General features: G+C 37.1%; 3 long non-coding RNA genes across 3 annotated transcripts; 2 read left to right on the plus strand and 1 right to left on the minus strand.

The window, feature by feature from the left end:
• Positions 1 to 1,332: 1,332 nt before the first annotated feature.
• Positions 1,333 to 4,910, plus strand: LOC112564956. The gene is made up of 5 exons (XR_003099301.1): positions 1,333 to 1,421; positions 3,146 to 3,188; positions 3,515 to 3,597; positions 4,051 to 4,192; positions 4,787 to 4,910. It is a non-coding gene; the product is annotated as an uncharacterized LOC112564956 (long non-coding RNA).
• A 5,645-nt stretch (positions 4,911 to 10,555) lies between these two features.
• On the plus strand, positions 10,556 to 13,133 carry LOC112564957. Its single transcript, XR_003099302.1, has 5 exons — positions 10,556 to 10,639; positions 11,525 to 11,567; positions 11,902 to 11,984; positions 12,493 to 12,634; positions 13,010 to 13,133. It is a non-coding gene; the product is annotated as an uncharacterized LOC112564957 (long non-coding RNA).
• A 3,313-nt stretch (positions 13,134 to 16,446) lies between these two features.
• On the minus strand, positions 16,447 to 18,979 carry LOC112564958. Its single transcript, XR_003099303.1, has 5 exons — positions 18,354 to 18,979; positions 18,135 to 18,176; positions 17,758 to 17,843; positions 17,255 to 17,396; positions 16,447 to 16,574 (listed from the first exon to the last, which is right to left on the minus strand). It is a non-coding gene; the product is annotated as an uncharacterized LOC112564958 (long non-coding RNA).
• Positions 18,980 to 25,843: the final 6,864 nt, after the last annotated feature.

The following is a 25,843-nucleotide window of genomic DNA, read 5'->3' on the forward strand; positions in this document are numbered from 1 at the left end:
ATCATCAGGTTAATTCACATGTGACATGGCATGGCGTGACATAACAACAGACAGAGGGAGGTATATAACACAAAAACATATTGGACCCAATACAGATCCCTGCGGGACACCATATCTCAGGACAGAACCATTTAATCAAACTCCATTCTCACCCACAGTCTGGATTCGGTCCATGGGATGGAGTCGAAACTAGGACAAAGGAACATCAGACTGGTACAGTCTGTAGAAGTATCAAATGATATTTAAAGTTCGTGATTTACATCACAGCTGTAACTATTTATTTTGGACCATGTTTAAATCTCTTCTATGTAGTAGCATCTTGAAATCTTAGACGTGCTCAAGGACTTTGCATGAGCAGTTACCAACAGTGACTTTCTACTCAAGTGACTAAAACAAAAAAAAGAAAAAAAAAAAAAACAAAAAAAACCGAACAAACAAAACAGAACAGAACAAAACAAAACAAAAACAAAAACAACAACATAAAAAAAACAACTTATTTAAGAAAAGACACACCTGATAAAAATACTTCCAAATTAAAATAAAAGTTTTGCGGTTTTTTTTTTCATTTTGCATGAAGACATCATATTTCAAGTACTCCATTTTAAATACTACATCTGGGGCGAGGATTGAAGCATTTCTTACCTTGGTTACAGTATTTCATATGAACTGGTCTCTGATGGGAGCAGCTTATGGCTACATATGTGTCCTCCAATGTGGCCACAAAAGCAACCCACTCCACCTAGCATGTACCAGTATGTTGTATTAGACAATAGTTTTACTTTGGGGTTCCATATTCAAGTAAAATTAATAAAGAATTTTGAAATATCGTCGGCAATTTCCATTCGTTCATTAGTTTTACTCATCCCCTACACATATTCAGAGAGAGAGAGAGAGACAGAAAAAGAGAGAAAGAGAAATTGACAATTACATTTTATTAATGAAAAATATGTATGTGAATTCCCAACTATTAATGTTGAAAAAAGCTTGGCTTGATTTATTTTTAGACCGTTTACAGTTAGTGCTGTTGTTGCTACGACAAATTAGAAAGATACAAATCTCATATTCCATCGACATTGTTTGTCAACGTATTCTAATGATAAAGAGTCAGTACCAGTTAATATTTTCCCCTTTCTCAAAACGTTTTAATATTAAGTGCCATGTGTTTATAGAAAATAATATATATTTTACTTCTACAGAACAAGCTTTGTCATGTAAATAACCGACAAAAGCCGATGGAATGGAGATACTCATCAGATCATTGTGTAGGAATCCAATGACGGCCATGGCCATGTTAATTAAAGTGTAAGGTAGGCATCCAGGTATGTCGTGACGTCACTCACAAAACGGACATAAAAGGTGGACACCACAGGCCTCAGCATCTCAGTGCTGACTGCATCCAGCGTTCGCCGTCAACAGTCAAGGTAATGTTACTGTAGAGCAGCTAGCAGCTATCAGATGCCTTTTTCTGACTGTAGAGAGAGAATATAGTTACTGAGATGATAAAAGCAAAGTGTGCAGACTTTCTGTACTTGAATTACAACTATTGTATTAATAAGCGAACTGTATTAATGAAAAGACTAATTTTTTTAACGATTTTAAGAATCCTTGCCCGGCCTTGTATCCACGTACAGTGGAACCTCGGTTAGCGAACACCTCGGATAACGAATATTTCGGTTAACGAACAAAAATTTCGTTAAAAATTTGTCTCGGATAGCGAACAAAATTTCGGATAACGAACAGCCACGTGAACCACACGTGACCGACCAGCATGTAATCATTCGCGCTCGAGACACAGTTACCATCAGTCGTTCCTTATCTATGCGCATTCTTCTTATTTAGTGATTTTTGTGCTTTATTTTAATAAGATAATCCTCAATCATGGCTCCAAAGAAGATTAAGAGCAATTAACAGTAGAGAGGTAATGACAAGGAAGCGGCCAACAAATGAATTGAAAAAGGAAATGATTTCAAAGTATGAAGGTGCCATGCGTCTGTCGGATCTGTGATGTCGTATTACCGAAGTGTTTTACAAAAAAGGCAGAAGCAACAGACACTGGACAAGTTTTTTTCCTTTACCCTCAAAGCTACAGAAAAGGGAAGTCACCCCGATTTTACAATGTCACGTGTGCTCATGGAGGGGGAATCAAAGCAGTAATACCTCCCCTTCCTCCCCACACCTGCTTCCAACCACGCCGTCAAAACGGAAAGTTTCCTGATGTTTAAATGCTTTCGTTAATGTTTTTATGTTTATTTAACTCCATTTATATTGCATTATAACTGTTCTCATTAAAACAAATACCTTTATAGCCTGTAACTTTCAAATATTAGCGAGTCAACAGGGGCTGGGAACCAATTAAATCTATTTCCTTTATTTCTTATGGAAAAAATTGTTTCGGATAACGAACATTTCGGATAACGAACAGCTTTCCAGAACGGATTAAGTTCGTTAACCGAGGTTCCACTGTACATCGCTGTCAGAAGTCATGGTTTCAATTTTCTCTACTGTGGCGGGTTGTTGAGGATGGTGGTCAACACAAAAGTGTTTCAAAGACACAACATTCGCTTTTTTGATTATGCAGTAATTAACAAGTAACTCTGATTGACTACCTTTCAGTTTAGTGTGTTTTTATCACTATTAAGAATTTTATGTTAAGTTTATCGATAAAAGAGTGGGAATCTCAGGAAAGAAAAATCCAGCCAGTCCTCTGTGCCGTTTGGCACGTGCAGCAACAATAAGTGATCTCCATCTCTGTCTGCTGCTGGTCTGTGGGCTGTATCACGTGACAGTCCTCTGCTCTTGAGGACTTTTTAACGTTCGTCTCCATGCAAAAGTACTCAGGAGGCTACATATCCCTACCGTTAGGCCCGGATGAGAACTAAGGGGGACACGTATAGCCTGAACTTAGTAGTCATAATGTTTTATCACCAAATTCTGCTCCCCCTGAAAAATGTGTTGCGATCCTGATGAGAGTCTTTGGCTGCCATCTGTAAAAAATAGTAATTAAAGCTAATGACCTACTCATTTGTGTTCCCCTCCTGTAAATATCTGCTTTATTCAAAATGTTTTGGTTATCAAATAAAAGGCTAATTTCCTGCGACGCATTCCTTACCTCTAAGCCCGATGTCTTTTATATTTTTCTTCTTAGGTTGTCCAAGGTTCAGTGGTTTGAACACTCCCAAAACTGTCAGGTAATGTCATTAGTCAAGACAAGCACGTCATCTTCACTACTCATATTAATATCATTTGAAAATTGTTTAGTGTTTAAATATTTACTTTAGCAAGAAAAGTTTCGTGTTAATCTTGTTTAATACCTCTTGAACTAGAGAGTGCCTTACGTTGATGTCTTTACTGAAAGGAGATCGGTGAAGTGGTTAAAGTATACTGCATGCATATTGAGCTATTAACTACTTACACCTTTGATTGAAATATAAGCAAAAGCAGTATTGTCATATCAAAGAACGAATCCTTACAATTATACAGCATAATATACACAACCTTGGTCTCTCTGCTCTAGAATGAAGATGAGCATCATTGTTCTGCTTGCCCTTGTGGTTGTGGCCGCCGCTTCTATCGAGAAGCGAACTTTATTCAAAATTCGTAAGTGTCGACTATATATTGGTAAAACTTCTCTGGAAACATTAGTAACTTTTTCATTTTTTTACATCTGCTCGTGGATGTGTGTGTGTGTGTGTGCGTGCGTGCGAGAGTGCATATCTGTTTACGTGCCTTTGGCTGGTAGGCGAGGGCGTGTGTTTGTAATTAAAATACTAATATTATAATGAAAGAGAGAATAATACAACAAGGATGTGTGCCTGTTTGCAGCTCAGTATTAACTTTGTTCGGAATTGAAGATCTTTTTAAAAAATTATTTGTGGAACGATTCATATTTTCGTGATAATATTTTTCCGCATCTAAATGTTTTTCAGAGAGGAGAGAGAAAGAGAGAAATAGGCAAAGTAATCCAGTAAAAACAGTCATTTACTAGTATAGAATAATACTCACTTTACTGTTTTGTTACATATATATTGCTCTTGTCTGTCTGGATGACAGCCAGCGTTGGTGAACTAGTAGACAGCTTGAAGGGAAAAACATCGGACAAGAACTGGAAGGAGAGTGACTGCAGGAAGGACTGCAGGGCAATTCTTTTTTGGACTCTTGTGCTCGACGACTTGTGTCCTGCAGCCTGTAAAATGTAAGTAAACATACGTGTGTGTGCGCGGGTGTTTGTTTAAACCTATGAAATTATAACAACAGTAATAAACAACTCGTGATTTATAGAGCTCATTATCACGCTCATGAAAGAACATGCTGTAAGCGCCTGCATATATTTGAGATGTTACATGTTTTATTTTGTAAGTATTGGCACCACCTCACCTTTCAAATTAGAGTCTTTTTCTCTATAAAAGACTTCATTTTTAGGAAATACGAACAGTCATTCCAGTAAAACCTTAAACTCGTTTAAAGTCCAAAACGCAGATCCTTTATCTCTTTATCTTCAAAGTGATAAATGTTTAGTTTATTGATCTTCCTTTAAAATGTAAGTAAATTATGCTCCAAATATAATCTCTAAGGGAAAAGGACAGTTTAATTGTGCTTATTATCTTTGTTGGTTAAATAAACTGCTTGCTTCCATTCGTTATTTCAGAGAGTCATGCTGTCTTCCATAATATTGTACAGTGTCTATTATACATGTTTTACATTTCGCTGTACATAATTGGGGAAATCAGTTATTCATTTGTAGAAATTTAATCATTTAAGTAAGCTGTTGTATCTGTAAACTTTGCAGCATCTTCACAGATATCACAGTCTGAGTAAAACACGCATCTGTGCCAGACCTTCAAGCAACATGCTCTTCCGGACACACAGTGCACGTGCATTGAAAGATGTGAAATAAATCTTTGCAAATGAAATGCGGTGATTACGTGATTATAAATTTGTGAGGAAAGTTTTGTGGATGAAGTTAGTGTGACTGAACTTTCTTCGTGTGACTTGTTAGTAATATGACTGTTCTGTGAAATATTTGAAGTCTTCTCATAATACAAGACTTTGCTTTTATAATTTTGAAGCAGAGCTTTCACAATTCAGTCACATGGCTGTTTTGTTAAACTAACCATGAATAGAAGGAGAACGAATTAGCAAAAAAAAAAAACAAACAAAAAAACAAAAACAGTTAAAGGTAAATTTGTTTTCAGTTAACCTTCATACAAGTACATTTAATCAAACTGGCTTTCTATGTTTACCACTACTTCAGCTACCACTACCTCTACCACTACTGCAACTACATTTACTGATAAAGCTGTCGCCGCTGTTGCTAGTTTACTTGCATTTTGCATGCAAAAATAATTACAATACTGTCAAATAACAATAAGTAAACATCATTTAATAAGAGTAGTAGTAAGTTCGCGAGTGTGCATGTATATGCATATTGCTTTTTTGTGTTTTAACGATGATAACATTCTTGAGACTCTATCAGACTAGGAACAGATACACAACTTACCAACCTGACAAAGGGCGGTTGAGCTCTAGTGAGATTTTATTAACCAGCACGTGCCACACATGCATCATGCAAAATCCACATTAATTTCACTTCACTGTATCAACACATACACTACTATAACACTGTTCCGTTCTTCTCAGACCACAAGTTTCAAAACACAAACAATCCACAACAGCTTTCAGGCTGTCTTATTATGAGAACTTTTAACTTCTGAGAATAATTGTTGTTATTTATTTTTTTTTAATGTCAAGAGTTTCCTGTACATAATAATCAAGGTTTTTAAGGTAGAATGCAGATTGTGTAGTTTATATACGACAAGACCTGATGGATCTCAGGCGATAATATTCTCAGAACTATTTTTGTTCTAACGCATGTGATCTGTAAAGAACGGACTGTAGAAATTAAGCACTTTGTAACGTTTTGTTGGAAGGCGCGTTTCATATGAATGCGAACGTGCATAACATCTCCATGTAGAAACACGCTCGCCGCACTCTTACTCTTTTTTCATACAAAAAAGACCGACCAATGTTAACACATTTAATGTTTTAAAATGGAAAAGAAAAAGGGAAGAAAAAAATGGTGATTGAAAAAAACCAGTGGTTGTAATAAGAAAAGAAAATGAAATAGATCTATAGCCTACTGTTTCCCCTGTCACCAATACAGTGAAGGTTGGCTGCCCTGGGTTCATTTCTCGTCTCGGGCACGCTATTCTTTCTCTGCACGTGGCATCTGTTTACAGGGCTGGCTGCTCTCCGCCAAGGACGGTCCCAAGCCCGGCGAAAAAGGAGGAGGGTTGGGCGTGGGGCCAGCACCCCCACCCCGTAAAAACAAATCCTTGCTACTAAAACATCGACAACAGTAAACTGTCGTCGATGGCCTATGCACCTGGAGGTGCGAAGGGCAAAATTTTTTTTTTTTTTTTTTCTACTGTTTCCCCGTCTGTAGAAAGTTGATAAATTTCCACAAACTTTCGACACTCCACTCTCAGGAAATCTGATGCCACCAGTCAGAAGATTCAGTGTCCATACACACACATTGTCGATACAGAAGTCCACCGAACTTGAGTCCACAATCGTTAAGTCGTTTTCTACTATACTAATGCCGTAATCAAAAATGCTAAAGTCGTTTTCTACCATGCTAACGTCATTATCTACAATGCTTAAGTCGTTTTCTACCATGCTAAAGGCGTTTTCTACTATGCTAATGTCATTTTCTGGTATGCTAAAGTCGTTTTCTGTTATGCTAAAGTCGTTTTCTGTTATGCTTAAGTCGTTTTTCTACTATGCTAATGTCTTTTTTTTTTGGTATGCTAACGTCATTATCTACTATGCTTAAGTCGTTTTCTGCTATGCTTAATTTGGTTTCTTCTATGCTTAAGTCGTTTTTCTACTATGCTAATGTCGTTTTGTGGTATGCTAACATCATTATCTCCTATGCTTAAGTCGTTTTCTGCTATGCTCAAGTCGTTTTCTGCTATGCTATAGTCGTTTTCTACTTTTCTTAGGTCGTTTTCTGCTATGCTCAAGTCGTTTTCTACTATGCTTAAGTCGCTTTCTGCTATGCTAACGTCATTATATACTATGCTCAAGTCGTTTTCTGCTATGCTTAAGTCGCTTTCTGCTATGCATAAGTCGACGCCGGGGATTTGTCGTCACTGATGTCGCAGATGTTTCTTCGAACTCTTGACTGGCGAATTCTATCCGAGGCAACTTCAGTAGAAGATATGACGGTTGGGCACTACCCTACGGTAGGTATCGTGATGCAATGGAGGGTCTGTCCTCGAGCACAGGTTTCCACTGTATATTCACTCCGATGTCTCGTTGCTGAGTACCCCGACCGTCACATGCAAGAGACCAATGTCTCTTCACCTCAAGCTGATTTTTCCTTTTGCTCTCAAGGACCGACGCTCATTCACCAGATTCAGCTTTTACTGGTTTCAACAAACAGCTGCTGGTACTGGATCACTATACACTCTGTTACAGAGAGGGTTAACGCATCTCTGAAGTCAATTTCCGAAGTCGACACACTTCTCAGGCAGGGTTGCAGTGAAGAACTTGGACAGCCTTGAGCCGACTTCAGACAACTTTACTCCACGAGAGCCACATGCGGAAGACCCGGACGCTGATGCCACTCCCCAGAAGTTTTTCGCCAAAAACGCTGAGCTCGCATCTAGATCGTTCTGTCAACATGCTTCCATTCGTCATACGTCAGAACCCCCATTAGATGACGTAGAAAGAAAAAAAAATCCGTGCGAAATTGCGTCAGCATTCGCGCGTCTTTGAATCACATACAAAACCCAACTACAACAAAACCGTTAAAAAAAAACACTCGCCTGAATCGCGAATCGTTACACCCTGGTCGAGTAAAAGTATGAACTTTTGTAATAAAATTATGGATGTTTGATTGAATGTTGAATGATGTACATGTGGCACGTGCTTAGGATTATGAGCTTCGACTTATTCCTTCAATTATTTATTCGTCCTTTGACTAGAACTGGTCGTTGGCCAGCTGATGTTGCAAAGAATGCTTTAGTATTGCTCAATCACCTATGGTTTAAGGTTCAAGGCTGAGTGAGGTAGGTCACGAAAAGAAAAAAGAATTCTAACCATGAGATACAAAAGCATTGCTTCATTGCTTTTTTTATTATAATAAATTTCTGTACAGAATATTTACTCATGTAAATATATGTGACCGGTAGCACCCATTCTGGGGTTAAAGGTGGCATCGCAGCATTCTTATCCTGCGTATACTGACATGACATAAATAGCTAAGTAACGGAGGCAACGGAAATAGTTTCAGAGATTACATCGCGCAGAACTGTGTCATATCTTAGTCAGGGATCAGTTTCTGGAAGCAAAACTAACCAGAAGGCTACATATCCATACTTGAAGCAGACCTGATTGATGCTTGTAATCTTTAAGTAAACATTTTCAAGGCCAGCGTGAAGGAAGAAGAATATTTAAAAATTTTGTCTTTGAATGTATTGTAATTATAAAGAATTTAGCAGTTTAATGACGCTGTACTTTCAAGGTATGCAAATAATAATAATAATAATAATAATAATAATAATAATAATAAAAAAGAAGTTGTGACGTATACAACGCATTATCAAGCTCATGAAGGAACATCCTCTTAAAAGCGTGCACATATTTAAGTTGTTACATATTTTATTTTGCAAGTATTAGCAAACCTCACCTTCCCAAACGTTTTCATTGGAGAGTCTTTCAACACCACCTCTTTGAATCTCTTATCGTTGATTTCAGAAATTAGGAACGATTATTCCAGTAAAACCTTATACTCCTTTGGATACTAAGATGCAGATCTCTGTCTCTTTATTTTTAAAGTGTTAGACATTTATTTCATCGATCTCCATGTAAAACGTTTTATAATTGAAAAGTGCAGTTGGATTGTGACTATCTTTGATGATAGCTCTTACTATTCATCACTGGTGTATATTTCGGCTGTGTGTATTTGTAAATAATTCAGTTTTTAAATTGCCACAAGTTAATTGTTTATTGTATCTGTATACTTTGCAGCATCTTCTACAACGCAAAGAGTTGAGTGACGAAGGGATCTGTGCGTAGCTTTGAACCTACACTTTCTTCCTGACATGCACTGGACGTGCAATACAAGATGTGAAATAAATCTTTACAAAAGAAGGGCAGCAATTATATTCTTGTAAGTTTGTAAGGAAAGTTTTGTGTTTGAAGTTAGTGTGACTTAATTTGTGTGATATTATTATTAGTAAGTACCGGCAGACGGAGTTATCTTTTAAATGAGTATTTTTTATGGTCGCTTGGAAGTACAAAAAAGATGATAAAAACCACAATACTACCTATCTATATTATTTTGGAGATATTGCTATTTGAAGTTCGTGATTTACATCACAGCTGTAACTATTTATTTTGTACCATGTTTAAATCTCTTCTATGTAGTAGCATCTTGAAATCTTAGAAGTTCTCAAGGACTTTGTATCAGCAGTTACCAACAGGGACTTTCTACTCAAGCGACAAAAAACAACAACAAAAAACAAAACAAAACAACTAATTTCCGAAAATACACACCTGAAAAAATACGTGCATAATTAAAATAAAAGTTTTGAGTTGTTTTTTCATTTTGCATGAGGACATCATATTTCAAATACCCATTTCAAATGCTACATCTGGGGCGAGGATTGAAGCATTTCTTACCTTGGTTACAGTATTTCATATGAACTGGTCTCTGATGGGAGCAGCTAATGGCTACATATGTGTCCTCCCATGTGGCCACAAAAACAACCCACTCCACCTAGCATGTACCAGTATGTTGTGTTAGACAATAAAATTGGCAGTTTTACTTTTGGGGTTCCATATTCAAGTAAAATTAATAAAGAATTTTGAAACATCGTCGGCAATTCCCATTCGCTCATGGGTTTTACTCATCCCCTACACACATTCAGAGAGAGACAGAGAAAGAGAGACAGAGAACTTGCCAATTACATTTTATTAATGAAAAATATGTATTTGAATTCCCAACTATTAATGTTGAAAATAGCTTGGCTTGATTTATTTTAGACCGTTTACAGTTAGTGCTGTTGCTGCTTCGACAATTAGAAAGATACAAATCTCATATTCCATCGACATTGTTTGTCAACGTATTCTAATGATAAAGAGTCGGTACCAGCCAATATTTTCCCCTTTCTCAAAACGTTTTAATATTAAGTGCCATGTGTTTATAGAAAATGATATATATTTTACTTCTACAGAAGAAAATGAAAATGGCTTGATTTATTTTTAGACCGTTTACAGTTAGGATGTTGTTGCTACGGCAAATTAGAAAGATAGAAATCTAATATTCTATCGACATTGTTTGTAAACGTATTCTAGTAATATTAAGTGCCATGTGTTTACAGAAAATAATATATATTTTACTTCTACAGAACAAGCTTTGTCATGTAAATAACCGACAAAAGCGATGGAATGGAGATATTCATCAGATCATTGTGTAGGAATCCAATGACGGCCATGGCCATGTTAATTAAAGTGTAAGGTAGGCATCCAGGTATGTCGTGACGTCACTCACAAAACGTACATAAAAGGTGGACACCACAGGCCTCAGCATCTCAGTGCTGACTGCATCCAGCGTTCGCCGTCAACAGTCAAGGTAATGTTACTGTAGAGCAGCTAGCAGCTATCAGATGCATTTTTCTGACTGTAGAGAGAGAATATAGTTACTGAGATGATAAAAGCAAAGTGTGCAGACTTTCTGTACTTGAATTACAACTACTGTATTAATAAGCGAACTGTATTAATGAAAAGACTAATTTTTTAATGATTTTAAGAATCCTTGCCCGGCCTTGTATCCACGTACATCGCTGTCAGAAGTCATGGTTTCAATTTTCTCTACTGTGGCGGGTTGTTGAGGATGGTGGTCAACACAAAAGTGTTTCAAAGACACAGCATTCGCTTTTTTGATTATGCAGTAATTAACAAGTAACTCTGATTGACTACCTTTCAGTTGAGTGTGTTTTTATCCCTATTAAGAATTTTATGTTAAGTTTATCGAGAAAAGAGTGGGAATCTCAGGAAAGAAAAATCCAGCCAGTCCTCTGTGCCGTTTGGCACGTGCAGCAACAATAAATGATCTTCATCTCTGTCTGCTGCTGGTCTGTGGGCTGTATCACGTGACAGTCCTCTGCTCTTGAAGACTTTTTAACGTTTCGCCTCCATGCAAAAGTACTCAGGAGGCTACATATCCCTACCGTTAGGCCCAGATGAGAACTAAGGGGGACACGTATAGCCTGAACTTAGTAGTCATAATGTTTTATCACCAAACTGCTCACCCTGAAAAATGTGTTGCGATCCTGATGAGAGTCTTTGGCTGCCATCTGTAAAAAATAGTAATTAAAGCTAATGACCTACTCATTTGTGTTCCCCTCCTGTAAATATCTGCTTTATTCAAAAAGTTTTGGTTATCAAATAAAAGGCTAATTTCCTGCGACGCATTCTTTATCTCTAAGCCCGATGTCTTTTATATTTTTCTGCCTAGGTTGTCCAAGGTTCAGTGGTTTGAACACTCCCAAAACTGTCAGGTAATGTCAGTAGTCAAGACAAGCATGTCGACGTCACTACTCATATTAATATCATTTGAAAATTGTTTAGTGTTTAAATATTTACTTTAGCAAGAAAAGTTTCGTGTTAATCTTGTTTAATATCTCTTGAACTAGAGAGTGCCTTAGGTTGTAAAATGATGTCTTTACTGAAAGGAGATCGGTGAAGTGGTTAAAGTATACTGCATGTATATTGAGCTATTAACTACTTACACCTTTGATTGAAATATAAGCAAGAAGCAGTATTGTCATATCAAAGAACGAATCCTTACAATTATACAGCATAATATACACAACCTTGGTCTCTCTGCTCTAGAATGAAGATGAGCATCATTGTTCTGCTTGCCCTTGTGGTTGTGGCCGCCGCTTCTATCGAGAAGCGAACTTTATTCACAATTCGTAAGTGTCGACCATATATTGGTAAAACTTCTCTGGAAACATTATTAACTTTTTCATTTTTTTACATCTGCTCGTGGATGTGTGTGTGTGTGTGCGTGCGAGAGTGCATATCTGTTTACGTGCCTTTGGCTGGTAGGCGACGGCGTGTGTTTGTAATTAAAATACTAATATTATAATGAAAGAGAGAATAATACAACAAGGATGTGTGCCTGTTTGCAGCTCAGTATTAACTTTGTTCGGAATTGAAGATCTTTTTAAAAAATTAATCGTGGAAAGATTCCTATTTTCGTGATAATATTTTTCCGCATCTAAATGTTTTTTCAGAGAGGAGAGAGAAAGAGAGAAATAGGCAAAGTAGGACAGGGGGAGCTTATCAGATCATCTACATTACACATCCAGTAAAAACGAACAGTCCCCTTGATTTCTTACTAGTTTTAGAATAATACACACTTTACTGTTTGTTTTATATTATATATATATATACTGGTCTTGTATGTCTGAATGACAGCCAGCATTGGTGAAATGGTAGACACCCTGAAGGGAAGAACATCGAACAAGAACTGGACTGAGAGGGTCTGCAGGAAGGACTGCAGGGACTTGTTTGGCATTACCTTTGTGCTCGACGACCTGTGTCCGTTAGCCTGTAAAATGTAAGTAAATATACGTGTGTGTATGCGCGTGTGTTTGTTTAAACCTATGAAACTAGGTTTAAATTCCAAAACGCAGATCCTTTATCTCTTTATCTTTAAAGTAATAAATGTTTATTTTATCGATCTTCCTTTAAAATGTAAGTAAATTATGCTCCAAATATAATCTCTAAGGGAAAAGTACCGTTTAATTGTGCTTATCTTTGTTGGTTAAATAAACTGCTTGCTTCCATTCGTTATTTCAGAGAGTCATGCTGTCTTCCATCATATTGTGCAGTGTCTATTATACATATCGCTGTGACTAATTGTGGGAAATCAGTTATTCTTTTGTAGAAATTTAATCATTTGAGCAAGCTGTTGTTTCTGTAAACTTTACAGCATCTTCACAGATATCAAAGTCTGAGTAAATCACGGATCTGTGCCAGACCTTCAAGCAACATGTTCTTCCGGACACACAGTGCACGTGCATTGAAAGATGTGAAATAAATCTTTGCAAATGAAATGCGGTGATTACGTGATTATAAATTTGTGAGGAAAGTTTTGTGGAGGAAGTTAGTGTGACTGAACTTTCTTCGTGTGACTTATTATTAATATGACTGTTCTGTGATATATTTGAAGTATTCTCATAATACAAGACTTTGCTTTTATAATTTTGAAGCAGAGCTTTCACAATTCAGTCACATGGCTGTTTTGTTAAACTAACCATGAATAGAAGGAGAACGAATTAGCAAAAAACAGTTAAGGAACGTTTGTTTTCAGTTAACCTTCATACAAGTACATTTAATCAAACTGGCTTTCTATGTTTACCACTACTTCAGCTACCACTACCTCTACCACTACTGCAATTACATTTACTGATAAAGCTGTCGCCGCTGTTGCTAGTTTATTTGCGTTTTGCATGCAAAAATAATTACAATACTGTCAAATAACAAACTGTAAACAACATTTAATAAGAGCGCACAAAACAGTCATATCTTAGTCAGGGATCAGTTTCTGGAAGCAAAACTAACTCGAAGGCTACATATCATGGACACTCCTTGAGGAAAGCTGATGCGATGGGAGATATAGTTTATGTCCCTATGTTGCACGGCATTGAAACAAGCAGAAAACACACACACCCCAGTATCTCCAGTTTCTGAACTCTCAACTCGTATGTTACGTTCCCACATCAGCCCCATTAGTACGTAGAATCCGTATGTAGGACTAGATGTTTGTGGTATCCGCTTTAAAATGTCCTAATCTATTTGCTATTTTTTCGGTGGGGTAAGTGGTGCATCTAGAGTATTCTTAACACGCACCACCAAAAATAGGTTTGATAAGCAGTCCGCGAGGCGCTATATCAATGCGCAGAAAATTCAAGTTCCAAAGCTAAATAAAAGGCAAGTCTGGTGTTGTGTTTACATACTAGCCATCTCCAGTCTCCATCAGATCGAACTTCTGCTTGAGCCAAAGAAGGTGAGGAGCTCTTAAAAAGCATGGATAGGGGTTGCTGCATTTATCGGAATATTTTCTCTTGATTTTATTTGACAGAGATCTTAAAAGTAGGTTTAAGAATTACTGATAACTGTTAACTACACTGCCGATAAAGGATCTTTTTAATTCAGATATAGCGACTAATATCCCTAAGCATCTGAAGGAGCAGCATTCCTTATTGTCTAATTTTTGTGGTCAAATAATATACCAACGTCTTTTCTGTCTGTCTGTCTGTCTGTCTGTCTGTCTGTCTGTCTGTCTGTCTGTCTGTGTCCTCTCAAGAGTAGAAGATGCCGGTGACTACGTGTGAGGCAGCTAATCTAAAACCAGACACGAGCCCACTGCTGACGACAACTTTGCTTACTTGACTTAAATATCCATCCTCACACCAATGTAGGAAAGGCAGACATAGTTTCATAAAAATATTTCATAAAAAATTAACAAAAAAGGTCTTTGTAACACTGGTTCTCTGCCTTGACAGATGAAGGTGTGTACTATGGTCCTGCTGGCGCTTGTGGCAACGGCCGCAGCTGCTCCACATGTAAACAAACGACTCATATGTACGTAAATCTCGTTTACCGATACGTTGGTGGGTAAAGCTCTGTTACTAATAATTCTCATTCAGTTTAATTTCATTTGTGTATTTCTAACGCGCAGCATCACGACTAAGACAGGTCGCACACTCTACACTGACCAGTTATGATAAAAGGAGACAATGGAAGGTTAGATGCAAAAAAGCACACTGGAACAGATACCCTGAAGTCGACACTGCACATGCGTAGATAAAAAATCTAAGTGAAGACAAGATGGCGACAGTGTGACAGTAGAAATAAAGTGGCCCAGAAAAAGATGAAAAGTGGTGCAGAAACAGATATCAATCGCTACAGATGTAATGATGAATATTAGGCACACAACCTCACGAAAATCAACGGGTGAATATGAAAGATAAGGGAGAGCAGTCACCCTCTAGACAGCTGGGCAAAGGGACATCACTCTCAGTTGAAATAAAGTGCTCGCAAGCTCAACTTAAACATTACACTCCTGCTCCTATCAGTGAATGACAAAGTATTGTAAGTAAACATTCCTAAAACAAATTTGTAACATGTTTTATATTTTCTATTGCTGCAAGTTCGTGTCTGTCATTATCATTACATCCTTTTTTTCAGTTTCATCACTGGAAGAGAAGGTAGTGAGGGTGGAGGACGAGTTAGGACCTTTTCCAGAGGTGACCCAGGCTCAGTGTGTGGCTGCCTGTAAGGAAATTCCTGAAATCAAAAGCACAGAGTGCCCTGACTTATGCGTGATGTGAGTATATAACTTGTGTAACTGGCCATTCGTGTTTAAATGTAACTGTTTTTTGTTTTTTTATTTCTAAATTTGTCGGTAAGGGTAAATAACCTCAATATTATTATCCCAGTAGCTGCAGATGCTGGCTGGTAGCAAGCTGGTTCCAGAGTGTTCTCTTATCACCTAGATTCATTCACTTGTTTAAATTAGTGAGTTTCACAAATCTTTGTTTACACCACAGCAGAAAGAGTGTTTTTTCCCAAGCTATTAGACCAGGCCAACATAATTTACATCTTTGTCACCAAAACTACCTGTAGGTGGCGAAAGGAACTTTTAATACGCACATGAATCCTCATTTGACATTTGATCAACAAGTAAGAGATTATTTTTCTTTCTGTTACAGCGTGGTAAGACGGGAACACGGAAAATAAAATAAAACTCCTTCATTTTCACTGAGTTTAACTTTCGTTGTTCGTCCTCTGTGACCGGCTGAGGAAGGAAGTACAAAAGCAAGAAATCAATCCGTTAATTTGGGGTCTCTCTCAGCTTCGGTTTTTTGCAAATATTAAATCGGAAAATGTTTTTATATGTAGTGTTAATTAACTTTGCTTCTAAAAGCAAAATCGAAATAAAGTCATTTGCTTTTCAGTGTGATGGTGTGTTTTTGTGCTTAATAATATTTAGACAGGATAGGCATACTTAAGGGCTGACAGAATGTTAGTAGAAAGATAACGGGGTTTTGCTAATAAATAAAATAAGTCTTATTGTCTCGCGTTGCACCACTCGCACGGACCAGGTACAGGGATGGAAGGGGATGCAGGGATGAGGGACACAGTCCAGCCGCCACAACAGCTGTTCTTACATCTTTATTTGAAAAGTGCAAGAGCTGAACTATGAAAGCACTGCTTCAAAATAATGAAAGCAACGATTTTTTTTTATCGCAATGCCAGTGTACTGTATTACAAGAATAATGCTATAAATGTTGTACAGGACAAACACATTCAAATATAAATAAACAGCAGTCACACTGACTTATAACACCAAACTTTATCGTGTTTCTTTTGCAAAGATTTATTTCAGATCGTACATAGCCAGTCCACTGAGCGTCAGGAAGAAAATCTTAGTTCAAATCCTGGATCGTAAAGATTTGTTCTTCACTCAGACGTTCACTCTCGTGAAAATGCTGCAAAATATACAGATACAACAGTTTAATTAAAGGAAGATTAACATGTGGAGATGAAATAACTATTTTCATCAAGAGACATCCAACTGCTCTGCTGAACGACCGATAGACTGTACACTATTAGGAAGTAAAGGACGATAATTTCAATAAAATAATTATCCTTTTAAAAAATAAAACTACTAGCAAAAAAAAAAGTACAAAACAACTGCTCCTTTTCCTATACAGATATGATACTTCATTTTTACGAGGACAAATAGCACTAGCATCCATCTCTTAGAAGATGTACAAAGATAAGGGACCTGTATTATTAGGATCAGAATATAATGTTTTACTTAAGACTACTTGGCATCAGCTTATATCATCCTTTACTATTGAGAGAAGAACTAGCTCCACAACAGCTTCTAATGAAAAGCCCAGAAGGGCGATAGGAGCTGTTATTCAACCTCAACCACTGAAGTAGGATGCTAACCTTTAGGCTCAAAGATTCAAAGAGCCGGGTCTCTTTTAAAGACTGAGAAAAACACTAATAAAAATATTTTGGTAAGGGGAGGTGGTGCTAATGCTTGCAAGATGAAATATAAATATGTAACAACAAATATATGCAAGCGCTAAAATCGTACTCTGTCATAAGTGTGTATAAATCCCACAAATAAAAACAACACACCGGTATGTCTACTTACATGGCGCAGGCTGCTGGACACAGTTCATCAAGTAGGAGGGTCCAGGCAAAGGTTGACCGGCAGTCACTCCTACAGTCACTCTCCTTCCAGTTGTAGTTGGATTTCTTCCCCTTCAGCTGGTTCACAACGTCACCAATGCTCGCTGTCATCCAGACAGACGACTTCAATATTCATATCGCAAAACAATAAATGCAATTAAATAATAAATTTATAAATTACGTATACATCGATCCATAAAAGATAAGAAGGGTGGGTCAAGTTCCTTCAGTTCTGTAAAACAATGAATTCTCAGATTCAAAAAGCACATAAGAATCTGAATCTGTAAAAACAAAAATTTGTTTCATTTATAAGAACAGGTACACGCAGACTCCCATGATCCCCACATATGCATGAATGACACAAAGCACACACACACACACACACACAGAAGTAAGCGAAATAGAAGAAAACATGTATTATATGTAAATCATTTCAAAATTTCTACTCAGACAGTAAACACTTACGAATCTTAAGAAGAAATCGCCTGTCGACATCAGCAGTGGCGGCCACAGCTAGGAGGGCTAGTAGGACAACGATGGTCACCTTCATCCTGGAGTACAGAGACATTAGATAAGCCGAATTCTACTTTTTTGTCAAATTTCAATGAACATATAATATTTAATAATATACAGGCAATTTAACAAAATAAATTCACTAACTGATCTCAGCCTGTAATGATTATTTCTTGTACCTTTGAAACTTACTGATTTCCGAGATTTAGTTTAAAAATGATAAATCGAGAAAATTCATATGCTATGTGCATTATAAGTTTCAATCACTATTCTGTTTTTAAAAAGTAGGTAGTCGGATCGCAATAAATGACGGCTTTTACTGGCATTACCTGGAGATTTTGGAGAGTTGAAAGCAGTAAAAGCTAGACAACCTGCAAAGATTTATGGATTATTTTAGGTTTGGACAAAATAGATAAACACATGGATCTTATTTTACTCTTTTATACTCCATTATTTAAGATATCTTAGGACATTTAAGATTTACAATCGCAATCGTGTTTGAGATCAAAAGTAATGTTATTGCCCCAAGAAAATATTTTACTACTTACCTGAGATATCCAACGCTTTGGGATGCTGGAGCTGTTCTTGTAGTCAGCAGTTATATACCCTGCAATCTCATTACTTATTCAGGAACCTATTACTGTCAGTAAATATTCAGAAAATTGTAGGAAATTAGCCTGCAATTTGATAAACAAAATGTATTGAAAGCCTTTATTTGTTTTCCCGCCTCTCCCTTAATACGCGAAGGACCATGACCACAGAGTTTAACTTCCGTTGCTCGTCCTCTGTACATACACCTGTGACCGGGTGAGGAAGGGAGAGCAAAAGCGATAATCAACCCTTTGTTTACCTGCTTCCCTTGGCAGTCTAGTGAAACTTGTTGTTGAAGCGAGAGGTCGGAAATCATCACACTTAATTTCCATCCGGCCTGTGTGATTTTAAGCTGAACAAATTCTATACGGGATGGTCATGTTCAAGGGATGTCAAAATGTCAACAAAGTGAAATGAAATATTGCAAGTAAATCAAGTAACTCTGTAGTGCAATTTTATAAATATAATCGTCAAAACTGAAGCCTTTGCCTTTCCATCACGGCTACCTGTCAATGCTCGCTTGTTTTTTTTCGACTTTTCAGTTCTCTTGCCTTTTTCTTCATTATTTTTCGTGCACTCAAAACTTGGGAAAATTTATTTTATGTCGCCTAAGTGTTTGAACTATAAACCACTGAGGTGTGTCGTAGGTGTGATGCGGTTTTTTTTTCTCAGTTGATCTCAATTTCAGTTTCTTTACTCCCAAAATAATTATGCATATAGCTGAATATTGTTTATTATTGAGGGTGCTTTAATCCATACTTGAAATATGAATTGACTATCTGGAGTAACCCTTTTGACTTCCCTACCCTTGAAATGAAGCTCAAATTTCTTGTATCTAGTGATATCAAACATGTGCCAAACCACAAACACGATCTACCCAAACTTGCTTATGATTGTGGCTACCTAACTACCTAAATATATTCCACTTAGATGTCAGACATGAGACAGTCATACAAGGAGACAGTAAAGCATCAGTTGTCCTAGATTTGCCTAAATTGCTTTTAGTGCTTATGATCCTTGACCATTTTTGTATAAAGCACATTGCAGCAAGATTACATAAAAACGAGTAGTAATGTGCTTAAAAGTGCAACAAAAGAAAAGATGTATTACAATATTCAATATAACAGAATCATCTACTTCCAAATAAAATGCAAACTTGTGCTCTCTCCAGCTACCCGCCATCTGCTCTCGTATTATCTGTAGTTGCACAGGAGTTACATCATATGCTTGGGGTCGGGATATTGAATCGTGCTTTAAAGAAGTTGAACATAAAGACTCTGGCTTTCAGCACGATGGGGTTCTGACAGGGAAACTGTATCGAAACAGAGTTTTAGTTTCGTCATTTTTCTGCAGAAATCGGTACGGATCGCAGTAGGGTACCTCACTGGCTTTTTAGTTACGCACGCCTCAAATAAGACAAGAAGAAAGAGGGAGAGAGAATGAATAAATGAGAGAAAACAATATTACACGCACACACGTACATGTGCGAGTGTATGAACGCACGCATGCGCGCCCACAAACTCCTCACAGACATGCAGCAAGAAATAAAAATATATGAGCTTTCATATCTCTTCCGATGTTATATTGCCCTCGAATATTGTACGTTTTTGCGTAGAATTAATTGTTTATAAGACATATTTTAAAATACCTTTGCATCCTTATCTGGTGTGTGTGTTGTGTTAGGGCAGTGACGACATCAAGGTCGTGTCATGACTTGCCCTGTCGGTTACTGACACTTACATCATTCACGATTTAATGTAAGTGTGTACATTGCGTTAGTAGGAAACAACACAGAAGACAAATCAAGAAAATATTCATCAATGAACAATTGAAACAAAAGAATGATTAGTTAAAAAGAGTACAGAACGTATTTTTCAGTCAGATGTCAACAGACACATCAGGCGATGAGATGTATTTCCAAAATAATTTTGCTTTAACAGATGTATTAAACTGGTTCTTGGAAAGGCTGGTTCTTATAATTTCTTTTAAAACTGAAAGCTAATGGATTTTAAAAAAAAATAATTGCACTCTGTACGTTATCATTTACCACACACATTTTCAACTCTTTTCGCCCCGTTCTAGTTGGTCACACCGACCAAAATAGTCTATTATCAAAACGCCAGTCATGGACATCACAGGTGTGCACGATCGTCTCGCTGCGATTGCAAATAAAAGGCGAGACTCCCGACCTCTGCAAGTCTGCATTTTCGGCGAGATTCCACTTCAGCTCAAACAGCAAAGGTGAGGACAGATAAATAACCAGCAACATGGTGTTTATGACTTGTCTGTTCTAGCCTTCATCGTTACTTGACAATTTGTCACAGACTATAATATCAGAGTAGCAGTAGGACTAGGATCTGCCGACGAAATAGCTGGAAACGTGGGACAGTCTGTAAAGGATTTCTCTGGATAAATAACCAATAGTATTCATTAGACAGATGTATGAAAAGGTTTAGACCTTGTATCTCTAGACCAGGTATGCCCAACCTACGGTCCGAGAAGGTGCCTCATGGTCCGCTCGTTATAACATCACACTAAGCCCGCCACAGAGTTATGATTTCTTTCTTTTCAACCGAATCTCACCCTTTGCTGCATAATTTTAATTTTAACGTCGGCATGATTCCGAAAAAACGTCATTTTCTGAAGTGCGAAATTTTTATATCATGTCGAATGCGACCCTGGGGCAAGTAAAAGTTGTGCACCACTGCTTTAGACCCTTCAGGAGGACAGGATGATGCCCGTCAGTATGTTGGAGGTTAAGATGGAAGCAGCTCCACCAGCCTTTACACTACATTACATATCTGATCTTCATTCAGCGCTTTCACGGTTGCTTGGTTTGTTGACACTAGGATGGCTGTAGACTTCTCTTTGACACCAAGTCTCAACGTTTTAAGGCTCCTTTTCGAATAATTTATATTTTTGTTTGTTAAACTTCTATTTAAAAATAAACTATGATTACAGAATAAAGGGTTGGTTTTCTATAACTACAAACAATTCGTCTTCTGTCCCAGACTCTGAGGATGAAGGCTTTCATTGTAGTCCTGTTGGCTCTCGTGACTATGGCCGCTGCTGCCGACGTCCACAGGAGACTGTTCTTGCGTAAGTGTGTTATGTCGGTAGCTATATCTCAAAAGTCTTTAATGATTTCTTTTCCTGGTGTCATTCTCTCTCTCTCTCTGTTCTTCTTTTCCTGCTTGTTCATCTCTCTCTTTTTTCTTTTTCAATACTGAGAACAAAGCAGACTTATTTTATAATGACAATGGAGATAGATATAATGGCAACATCTTAGCCATATTCCCTCCTCTTCTTAACTAAGTGATTGAATAAAATATTTAAGACGTTGTTGTTCTGTGCTTTGGTCTTTCTCTGTCAGTCTGTTTTTCTACTTAAGTATGATTTAACATTTTTACTAAAAAAATTGTAATGAATGGAATTCTTTATTTTCCTGATGGATTTCTTACGTACACACAATTATTACCATATAATTATATTTATATTTTTATGATACATTAAAGCATGTATAGTTTCTGAAAGGATATGAAATCTGTCTTCGTTTGTACTTTCAAAGCAATAACGACTTACCTCGATATACGAGTCCCATATACGAACTAATTGTAGGTAAATTTCTAACAATAGCTAATAATTTAAATAGATTTCGTTCTTCTTACTTCAAAACAAGAATATTGTTGAAACCTTTTCGTTTCAGTAGGCTTACTTTTTAAACAGACTTCGATAATCTTTTTGTAATAATTAAGGAAATGAGGCTGTGGGGTATGTTAAATCAACTCGCACAGTCAAGTAGAATCAACTGTCAAATATTATCATAGACATGTCTGTTATAAGAACAAGCGTGCAGATCACGTGCATGCGTAACTCTGAGTAACAGACAGCGTACAATCAAGCTGAGTACCATGACTAGAGTAGTTCTCCTGATTGAGTACCTTGACTAAAGTCATTCTCTTACTCCTAAAACTGTATTACAATCGATTGGTCAAGACCCAAATATGTCAATCAATACATAGGTAAAAATCTTTTAAGTTTACCTACGGGATTGCCTAGATAAGCCTTCATCTAAACATAACAAAACAGTTTAAAAATATTTGAAATAAAATATTCGTGATAAAAATATTATTCATTGTCTAACTTTGTTAAACTTCCTTTCATAAATCACGGTCTGTTTAGATTAACTCCATGAAAAAAACACATTTGCTACTGTGTAAGTCAATGACATAATTTGTGAAGGATTTTTTTTTACTCTTCGCTATGCATTTGAAATTATGTCTGAGTTAAAACACTCTTTTTTGTGTACGACAGCGGGCTTAGATGATCTGGTGAACAGGTTGAAGAACGACCTGGCCCACCTGGCCTCCAGTCCCTCGCTCGAGGCTGAGTGCGAGTCTCTGTGCAAGACCTTTGCTGCCCTCCTCAGCCTCCTGTGTCCCACAGCCTGCACGGTGTAAGTACATATCATCTGTAGTAGTTAATAACAACCACACAACAACTCACACGCGTGATAAAAGTGTGATATAGAGATATAAAGACAGCGGGCATAATTGTAACATTGTAGCTCATTCCCAAACCGACTTCATCGACAAGCACACCAAGTGCACCTATTTGTACATCTTGGTCTCGTGCAAGTTCGACTGCGTAAAATACGAAACCATTATGTTATAGAAATTACGGTTATTCGAGTAATGCTTACTTTTTGTTGTTTTGTTTTGGCTCGTTTAAGTTCTAGTGTTTTAAGAGCACGCGGTACATTATCTATCCAAGCACTTCTAAGCTGTTTACACTGTAGGAAACATTTTCATCAACTTACTATTTAAACGGGCCAAGATAAAGTAGTATTGTCTGTTGATTAGTGATACAGAAGCGTCTATATGAAACGGGATGATTGAAATAGTTTAATACAATATTTTATAAAAAAGAAATAGTCTAGTTTTGTTTAAAAAAGTTTGTTACCTGTCGAAAGTAATATACAAAGTGTGCCGCATCATTTTTTGCAATGGAAGAAAACTACTCATATTGACCTTAACATTGTTCGAAGGAAAACCGTGCAACCGGTGGTTTTGCGGACAAAACGCAAAAATGCTCCTGAAAATCTGCACTTTTTGTGTTGAAATTGTGAAGGAAGAGTTTTAGCATCAGAAGGTCTCAAGTATAGATGATGACCAAGAAAAAAAATATATATAAAATCTTAGTCACGCAAGGCCAACTAAAACATACGTACAAACGGTCAATAGGAAAAAAACTAAGCCTTAACACTTTCTTTATTGGAAAATCTGCGATGTTTTCAAACCTCTTTTTTTTTGCTAAAAGCAGAGGACTGTTGCTAACCGGACAAATACTTGTTTCGCGTAAAACAGATTACTTAAATTACTACAGCTACTTCTCGATTTATTTGTGTTTCTTCAAATCTGATTTCGTGACCCTATGACCTATGACACCTGACCCTCGTTCACAGTCGTGACGTCACCCCATAGCCACAGTCCCATATACGAATACTCTTTTGACTACTCTCATTGTTTCTTTGTTGACATAAACGCACCAACGTACAAACAGTGAAAATGACCAAACAGCAGGACTAGTGAAAGGTTTTGAACAGCTTTGACAGTTACATTTGTTCTCCTTCCTGAAAGAGCTTGCACATGTAAACAGTGTTTATATATATATGTACACACACAATGCTTTTCTTTCTGATGAAAATGTTGAAATAACGGTTCAGCTGTTCCACTTTTTCTTAACCATTTTGCTGCCATAATATTTTCACAAATGATAAAATATTTTCAAAACTTAAAGTAAAAACTACTCAATTTATTATTTTACTTGCTGTTATTGTTATTATTTCAAATCATACTACATGTTTTTTACACTTTTACTTAGCAGTTTCTAATATTTCTTAATTAATGAAAAAAAATCGATGACTTCATCTGGACTGTCAAAAGCAGGTATTATTGTAATAAGTTGCTTTTGTTACAGCGTGACACAAGCACTGGGCGGATCTGTGGGCGGACTTGTGACTGAGGCTCAGTAAAGTCTGTCTACATTATCTCAGTCTTGCTCAAATCAGCCGAAGATGTGAAATACAAATGTGAAAATTGTTTTGTTGCTTATATATTTGTACATTGCTTTGTATGAACTGGTCTCGTTAATCATCATTGATTGTGTGTTGTTCTCACAATTTGATAATAACAAGCATAAGTAGCGACTTCCACAGTTTCTAAGAAATCAGAGAATAAAGTACCACTACTAACTTAATAATATATATATATATTGCGCTATTAGAATAGACAATATGAGCACTTTACAAATATGAGAAACGAGAAACATATCTGAGTCTATGTACATGTAAATACATAGACACACAGACACTTAGTCATAAAAGTGTCTCATTCACACACATATAGGTATATATGTATATACATATGCCCTTGTACAGTATATCAAAACGTGTATAGTCTCGAGGAAAGATCATGTAATAATAAACCTAAAACTCGTATTCGTACTTCGAAAGCAAGAATGACTTGACTAATTATAGCTAAATTTCAAATACATTTATTCGTATTCAGAAACAAGGAAAAGATTGCTCAGATATGTTCTTTTCTAAAAACTTAGCTTTTAAACAGACTAATACTTTGATGCAAGCATCATTCTCCAAAATCGTCCTCATAAGGCCGCGGGCAGTCGACGAGAAGCATACGTGTCTGTCTCGTTCTGAACTCGTGTGTGTCCCGGCTATCCCATAATAGACGCTGCGACTTATCCCTACTTATTATATACGAGCCTCAAAGAAACAAGTTCATAACCGTGCAAGTAGTCGTCATTAACATGTGAAGTCACGTGTGTTGTTTGCACCTGGTTGCTGACCGTAGCAAATATCGTTTTAAGTCTTCACACAAGTGACATCTGCTGGGACTGTCATTGGCATTTAGTTTCCTCCATTAACCGTTTAAAGAGTATGGTGAGATTTGACTATACACAATTAGCATTTCACCCATACATATAAACTTCTACGGATAAATGACAGATACAAATAAAAACAAACAGTGTTACATGAGAAAGGAAAACAACACTGACATTAATAACGGCACCGACGTTAATAACTTTTAGTTTAGTAGTCCTTGTTGCTCTTTCGAGGAGCATAGGGCCGCAACAAGACCTCGCTAGCGGACATGGTATAGGGCAGTCCCCTTCAGTTGGGTCTAGGTGGTTCTCACGTCCTTTGCCTCGCTTTCTACAGTTCTTTTCCAAGTCTGCTTTGCGCAGGGTGTGTCCTATCCAGCCCCATTTGCGCTTTTTGATGTGACTTGCATATAAAAAAAATGGTAAATATATATATACAGAATGATTGCCTGTTCTATATAATGGACTAAAAATCAAAACCACTTCTTTCTTTGCTTAGCAGGTTTAAATCTTCTGACGCACAATAAAAAAATAACAGTAAATG

The sequence above is a fragment of the Pomacea canaliculata genome, linkage group LG5 (assembly GCF_003073045.1).
Source record: "Pomacea canaliculata isolate SZHN2017 linkage group LG5, ASM307304v1, whole genome shotgun sequence".
In the NCBI taxonomy this organism is placed as follows: Eukaryota; Metazoa; Mollusca; class Gastropoda; order Architaenioglossa; family Ampullariidae; genus Pomacea; species Pomacea canaliculata.